Consider the following 8,300-nt stretch of genomic DNA (forward strand, 5'->3'; position numbering starts at 1 on the left):
ACATGGTGAAATTTTTCTCCTTAGAAAATTTAGATACACTTAATGGTGCTTCCGCTTGTTAGACTTACAACATGACACATGAAAAACAGACAGAATATTGACTGTAACACAGAAATACTGAATTTTTATCTCTATGTGTTATGAGTTATCACTGAAAGTCACTAGTAGGAAAAAAAGGAAGGTAGGATAAAATTGTGGTTGTTGTTTTTTTTTCTTTATCTACAACAACAAAAATGGGTCTTGCTGCCATAAATTTTGCTTATGTGGAAAATTTTCAGACACACAAGAACAAAGCTGGGTCCTCTTGGCTCTTTCTCAAAGGGTCATCAGGATGTGTGTGTTTAAACTACTGGAATAGCTAGTAAATAGTACAACTAGAAAGTGAGGTGGGCATTGCGATTCCAGAGCTCTCACACTTAAGCCTGACATTATAGGATGAACTAACTCCCAATAACCTGTGACACATTTTCTACCAGGATTTGCATATAACAGGATCCTGTCTTAACCACAAGAGATGACTTTCTAATGGTGAAATTTCTAGCACCATTGGAAGTATTGATCTCAAATTGAAGGAAGTTAGAAATAGATTCTTGTTTTATTTGCCTTCAACTTTTACATTTGGTGTGAATTGAGTTTGAATGAGAAGTGACAGGAAAAATAAAACTTAACTGGGAGTCAAAACACGTGGGTCTGATTGTAGTTCTGCTCCCAGATAACTAACTGTTCTTGCACAATTCAGATTTCAGATTTCTCATCAACAAAAATGACAGAACAAATGCTCTTTTGCTGGATAAGTCTGCAATTAGTCCCCAGTCTTCCCTGCCATCTCCTGTCTCCACAGCAAGTGGTGAGAACAAATAAGTGTGTGTGTGTGTGTGTGTATGCATGTGTGTACACATGCATATTGTTTATAATTTATACATGTGCAGTAAGATCCACTCGGAATGATGGGAAAAGCTGAAAATAGGTAAGTATTTATAAAACTGTATTCAGTCTTCTTGGAAAGATAAAAGAGCCCTTTTTTCTGCAACTGCTAAAATTACAGGTATTCACTTAAAATTTGCTTTTGTCAATTTTATATTTTCCTTTAACTTCTAATACCTAGGACTTTAAGTTGTATGTATCAACACTCATTTGAGCAACAAAGGAGAGGACAAAGTTTTTCTGAATCACCTCATTTCACAAAAAAGTCATCACTTGTAACCTCTAGCTAAGAGTATAAACACTGATCGCTGGTCTGACTCAACCCTTTGAAACCGGCTTGTGAATAAATTGGCCCAATTTGCCTCTAATGATAGAAACCTAAGACACATGTTTCTTTTACCAAGCCTCGAAAAATATAGAATTCAAGTTTGATTTAGAGAAACAAGACCACAAATTATATCATTTTTCGTACATTGTTTGCGCTCAATAAATATTTACAAATTATTTGATAGCAGTGGCTCTTTTGGCCTGACTAGTCCTGATATTTCTATAAATCTCACTCTGTTGGTGTAGCTATTACCACGTAAGAGCTACCATGTATTAAATAGCAATACTTCAAAAAGACAGGGTTGGCCTATGGCCAGGAGTCGTTATACGTGGAAAATGCAGGATAAAACCCTTGAAATCTAGCTTTCCCAAGAAGACATGTTTGCTTTTTAGCTGACATAATATATTTCCACTTCAACTACATTTCCCCTCATCATGACAGCTAACATTTTTTTAATCCCTCTTTCACTACATATTGCTTATGTGTCTGTTTAAGGCCACTTGACTTCATAGTCCATTCAAAATGCAGTTCAAAGACACTCACCTAATCCATTTCTTCTAAACAGTGAGCCTCGTTTGACTGCAGAAAAAGAAATACTGAAGAATCTTCTAGAGAGGCTTTGAACACTCCACTTCTCAGGGAAAGGGCGCTTCCAGGGACTGGTTAAGTACTTTGAAAACCCTAAGGAGCTTTGTAGTAGGGATAACCCTGTAACCTCCCAACAGCTTTTTGCAAACAAACTCTTTCAAGCTTCATCTAAAAGACTAGTGAGCAACAATTTGAAGAATAAGGTTTTCCTTTGTGTCAGATTATAGAGCTCAGCAGTTCTAACCTTTTTGTTCTACTATTTTTCTGATCTAAATAAGGAATTATTTATTATCAGAAAATGGTGGTATTCAGATCACAAGCCTCCTCAGAGCATTGCCTTTAATCCCCAACCATATATAGAGATTTAGGGAGGAGAAGGCTACCTGTTTGGAGAGAATCTTAAAATCCACTCTTAGAAGCTGCCTCTCCAGGCAGAGTGCACTTGGGGCTCTGGTCATTGAACATGAACCTGTCTTACAACTTCTTGATCTCAATTTGTAATTGTAATATATGTTTTCCCAGTACCTTGAAGTTTCATTTTCCCACATGGATGGAATTTCTTCTCTACACCAAGAAATAAATGGATTAAAAGTTTAATTCAATGTAGATTTTTGACAAAATTACCAAGGGATTAGTTTATGTTCTTCTATTAATGTTTCCTGGTAATACTCTAGGGAGCATTCATGATACAACAGAAGAAAGGCTCCTGAGAATGTACGTTACACAATGTTTTGCTCTTCCCCATGGAATTGGGGTGTCGTTGCTAAAACTGAGCCCTAAAGATGTTCAAAATCTTGAATAAGGTAGCTGGGAAAATTGTCATTTAAAAGAACATTTAATACTCTTTGAATACTGTTTGGGGGGCAGACTATTCCTTGAGTCTGCCCCCCAAACGGTATTCAAATAGTCTTTTCAGTTTTCAAATGTAAAGCAAAGATGCACTTCTGAAATGGATATATTTGAAAGTAATGGCTACAAAGTGCTAAACTGCTCCAGGTGGTAATGTAAAGTTGCCTCTAGTGTAGACAACGTTGGATCTCTGTAAGTTTCAAATTACATTTCCTTCAGACAAATGTTCACATGCTTAGTACAGGTTGAATCTCCTCTGTGTCTGTTTTGGGATTCTGGGAAGGCCACAGGTAAGATGGGGGAGGTGGGGATAACATGGGGTTGGGGTGGGGGGCAGGAAGAGGATAGGAGAAGATCAGGAAGTCTGTACCTGTGCGTCCAAGGCTAAAGAAGGATCTGTTTAGAGGAGACTAAGATGTGAGGAAATGTGGGGATGAGTAATTTCACTACTAATGGAAATGTGAGCTCGTTTAAATATGCCAGAACTTTATTCTTACAAGTTGAGGAAACTTCTACATATATGTTACACACCAAAGGAATAAAAGATTCCCATTTTTACAGCTCTTTTTTACCAAATGAATATTTGACCTGTTTTAGTGGAGAATAAAGTATGGTAGTTTTGCATTAACATGCTGTGGGTTACATTCAGCCTAATGTTTTAGTTGATTTCATTAAGCAGATTTTTTTAAGTTGCAAAATTTCTAAAAAAATATTGCTTGAGTTAAGGTTCTTATTATTACCTAACAATTATTTTATAATTCGTGATTTATTTATAGAAAAGAACATACTCTTATTCAAAGTTACTCAGCTATTCGATAAATATTAATTCTCTGCAGTGTTTCAGGAAACATGCTAGATAAGGCCTGCCCTTTAGGAGCTCACACTTTCTTTGGCAGGTAGAAATGTGTACAGATATTTGCAAGACAGTATGGAAAACATCGTAAGCAAGGTAACCTCGTATTATCAGGAAATCCTAAGGAGGCAGACACTACATGGCCCTGGTGTCATTGGGAGCTTGGATTTTGGGGGTGGGGAGAGGTCAGGGAAGATGGCCCAGAGGTGAGGATAATGGAGTAGTATTAACACGGTCAAGTAGGAGTAAGGTGTTCTAAGAGGGTAAATCATGATTGAGCTATGAAGTCATAATATGCCAGGTGTGTATGCAAACCATAAGCAGCTTGGATCAGTTAGGGTATACCATTTGAGGTTGGAGCCAGTGGATGAGGCAGGAGGTCTGAGCAGAAGCCAACTTGTATGAGAACTTGGAATAAAGATAAAAGTCCCTGCATAGCCAAGCAGATAACACAAAACCCATAGTTGAATGCATGAGTCAATTTGCTCCTGGGATAAACAACAGCTAACACATTTTGTTACTCATTTTCTAAATCCATCATGGTTTAAATTAACAAGTAAGTTGTTATTTGTAGAAGCCCTAATAGCGATGAAGAGACAACTTCTTGTTAACAATGGGAGTAAGGAGAATGGTAAAAAGCAGACTGAAGAACCTGAACACTCTCCAGTTTGGACCATTTAATATAGTCTACTCCATGAATCAACAAACTTTCTCTCTGAAAGCCAGATAGCAAACTGCAGGCACAGACTACACACAAATGAATGGGCGTGACTATGTTCCAATGAGGCTTTATTTAAAGAGCAGACAGAGGGCCATATTCGGCCCCTAGCCATAGTTTACCAACATCTGGGGTAATGATCCCTGAAGGCAGTGCTGCATTAAAACACAATACCCTAACTGATGTTTGTAATTATGGCCTTAACTTGGTGAGAAAAGTTTTTATTTAGTGTTCTCCATTTAAGAAGTCAGGAAAATCTGTGATGTTAGAAAGAGTCTAGAATTGGAAAGAATGTTGGACCTTAAGGGATAGACACTAAGCTATATGGGAGAAAATAGTGTAAAAAGAAAAGCATATTTTGTGTATATTTGCATGGCTGAAATTTTTACTTCCACGGATTTCTGTGCAAGCGTGTATATAGTATCTATGCATGTGGCCTAGATGTGTGCTGTCCAGTACCATGGCCACTGGCTACTGAGCCCTTGAAATTTGGCTGGTATGACTGAGAAATTCAATTTTTAACTTTACTTATTTTCCTGAGTTAAATTTAAATTTAAAAACAGGCACGCATTTCAATGATTGCAAATATGTTTAACTATGTTTGATACAACTTGGTTAAACTTTTCCAACATAATTTTTGGAAATCTAAATACAGATTGTTTCCCATGAAAATTTAGCTTTCAGGTATGTAGTGCATTATATTTCTTTTGGACAAAATAACCAATGTATTTCTATTGTCGAGAATATCGTAGGGAGGGAAGTCAACATTTTGCCTTCTGTATTTGAAAAGTTGAGAGAAATTAGAGCACAGAGAGTTGGTGCCATAGCCAATTGACGGGAGAGGTGAGTAATGCATAGCTCTGTGGCGCATCCTATTGAACTGTGATGTTTTAATAACTTTTAATGGAATCAAATTCCCCCTGAAATATCTTTAAATCTATATTATTTGGCTAATGTGAATTCTGATGTTTATGAAGTGATCAGTGGTCATTCTTAAGTGACAGGGCTGCTCATTCTCCAAAGCTGTGAGACTGAAGGACTGTCCCAGCACCAGCAGGTCAACCAGACATGTACATGCTGAGGACCCCGTGAGAAACATCCAATAAAATCCAGATCTGCTCTTTGGTTGTCTGAGGATCTCCCACATGAGCTGTATGGAAAGCACAACTAAAGCCAGTCGGAGGTATTCTAACTCCCAGGAAGGTTTTCTTTTTCTCTGCCAATTCTCATTCAAGCCCAATTCACACCAAAGATAAAAGTCAAAGGCAAAGAAAAGCAAGAATCTCTTTCTTTCTCCAATTTGAGATCTCGACAATAACATTTTGAATAAATTGACAACCAAAGTTACAATTGCACGTACACGTCTTTCCTGCTAGAAACCAAAAGACAGACTGATGATGAAAACGTTAACGGGTTGCACAGTCTGAGCACCAACCAATCGGAATGCATGCTGGCAGAGCTGGGAGGGAAGTTTTGGCGTTCCTGTCGTCTCCAGGGCCCATTATTCCTTACTTCCTGCCATGTTTGCTTTATATTCCTTGCCTAGGGTACCAGATGACCTCTAGGGAGCCTGCAGCCACTTTGACAAGGGCTCTGGAATCCTTTCCCGCTCTCCCAGATCCCCCAGCCTGTGGTTTTAGAGCTGGCAGTTATTACCCCAGACCTGCAGTTTCTGCTACGGGCCTTCTACTAAACTGCTCATCACACAGAACCACAGCACTGCCTGACCAAAGAACCACCATCACGACGACCTTGCTGAAGACTGCTTCCCATGTGTCACATTGAACCCATCTTCCACTTTTACAGTGGCTGCAAATCCACCTTAGAATGCAGGACTTGAACCCAGTTGCTCTTGTGAATGGCTGTCCCATCCCTCCCACGCCCCACCCTCCCCATCCCCGTACCTCTGTTAGGCCAAATTTCAAGCTCATTCCAGTCTGAGGCTGCCACGTTCTAACAGGACCTCTCGGTGTAGGAAGATGTTCCACATGTTCATGTACCTTTCTTCTCATCTGCCTGTGGGAGGTAAATGGATGGAGATTATATTTCATTTGACAGATATTCCCCACGTGTTATATTCCTTCTATATTTGTAACTTGCCAAGAAAGAATTAGAGTTAATAATAGTGTATTATATATTTGAAAATTGCTAAAAGAGATCTTAAAAGTTCTCATCACAAGAAAAAAAATTGTTACTATGGGGTGATGATGTTAACTAGATTTATTGTGGTGATCACTGCACAGTATATACATATACTGGATCATTATATTATTCACCTAAAACTAATATAATGTTATATGTCAACTATATGTAAATTTTAAAAATAAATAAAGTAAAATCCAATTAAAAAAAAGAAAATGTTTTTAATGTCTTTTCTGACCTAAGTGTATGTCATAAATACAAGGGATAAACAAAGACTGGCTCGTAACACATTCCTTTCATAGAATACTATTAACATATATACTAAGAATAAATGAACTACAACTACCTTCAGCAACATGGTCAGTTTCACAAGCACAATAGCATGAAAGAAGCCAGACTCAAAACAATACCTTTTATAAGGTTCTATTTATGTAAACTTCAAAAGCAGCCAAAACTGAACTATGATGTTAGAAGTCAAGGTGAGGAAGAAGACGAGAAAAGGGCTTATGAGGTGGTTCAAGGGGGATTCTGGAGGCTGGCAGAATTCAATTTCTTGTCCTGGGTGGTGGCTACATGGGGGAGTTTACTTTATGACAATTTATTGAACCATGCACTTAGGATCTGTGCATTTTTCTGTGTGTTACACCCCAACAAAAAAAAGTCAAAACACCTATTTTGTAATAAATAGGAAAATAAAATATATTCAGTATTCAGTGACAAAGGCTAATGTTTCTTCAGTGTGACATGGGCAATGAGTACCTTAATTTGATTTGAAAAAACCTAGCAACACTTCCAATGGTGCCAGAAATTTCACCATTAGAAATTCATCCTTTGTTCAGGCAGGATACTGTTATATGCAAATATGATACAAAGTGTGTCACAGATTATAGTGTCGGGCATGAGTGTGAGAGCTCTAGAGTCAGAATGTTTAGCTCACACTCTGGTTCTACCACTTACTAGCTGTTCCAGTTACTTTTGCTACATAGCAAACTACCCCAAAACTCCATGACTTAAAAAGCAGCCATTTTATTCTGCTCACAGATTCTGTGGGTCAGAGATTTTTAGAAGTACTCATCTCAGTGATTCTTTTGCTCCTCTAGCATTGACTAAAACCACTCAGTGATTCTCAGCTGACAGATGAGCTCATCTGGGGCGTCCAAGCCAGTTTCTTTCACATGTTTGGAAATGGAGATGAAATGACTCAAAGGCTCAGATTACCAACCAAAGCGTCTACACATGACCTCTCTGTGTAACTTTGCTTTTCACAATATGGCAGCCTCAGGGAAATCAGACATCACACATGGCAGCTCAGGGCTTCAAGCTTAAGTGTTTCAGTGATCAAAGCAGAAGCTACATTGCTTTTTATGTTCTAGATGCATAAGCCAAGTAGTGTCACATCAGCCACACTCTGTTAGATGAAATAGTCATAAATCCACCCAGGTACAAAGGGAAGAGATATAGATCCAATCCCTCAATGTGAAGAGTCATAAGGTCGTATTGTCAAAGAACATGCAGGATGAAAGATCTTGTTGTGGCCATCTGTGGAAGTGACCATCTACCACACCTGCTGTGCAACCTTGGGTAAATCTTTTGAATTCACTAAGACTCCGTTACTTCATTTGGAAAATGATGGTAATAATAATTTGCCACCTCATAGGATTACTTTGAGGACTGATGAGATGACCCACATTGGGTTCTTTGTACAGCATCAGGGTCATAGGAAGAGGTCAGGAAACATTTCTTCACCTCCCTTTGCAAGTAGCGGGAGCTGAGAAAAGTGGAGGAGGACAGAGAGATGGTGCAAGAATAAAAGTCAGAGGTTGGCTGGGTACAGAGGTTAGGAACAGGAAGGGCACAGAGGTTAGGAACAGGAAAGTTGGTCAATAAGGGGTTTTTTC

General features: G+C 38.6%; 1 long non-coding RNA gene across 1 annotated transcript in view; it reads left to right on the forward strand.

Moving 5' to 3' along the window:
* LOC109453077 (uncharacterized) overlaps positions 1-6,570 on the forward strand; it is a 231,395-nt gene extending 224,825 nt beyond the window's left edge. The window contains exons 4-5 of the long non-coding RNA XR_002138239.2: positions 740-847; positions 5,807-6,570. This is a non-coding gene — a long non-coding RNA (uncharacterized LOC109453077). The remainder of the gene's footprint in view (positions 1-739; positions 848-5,806) is intronic.
* Positions 6,571-8,300: the final 1,730 nt, after the last annotated feature.

Source organism: Rhinolophus sinicus, linkage group LG04 (genome assembly GCF_036562045.2).
Source record: "Rhinolophus sinicus isolate RSC01 linkage group LG04, ASM3656204v1, whole genome shotgun sequence".
NCBI classification, from domain to species: domain Eukaryota; kingdom Metazoa; phylum Chordata; class Mammalia; order Chiroptera; family Rhinolophidae; genus Rhinolophus; species Rhinolophus sinicus.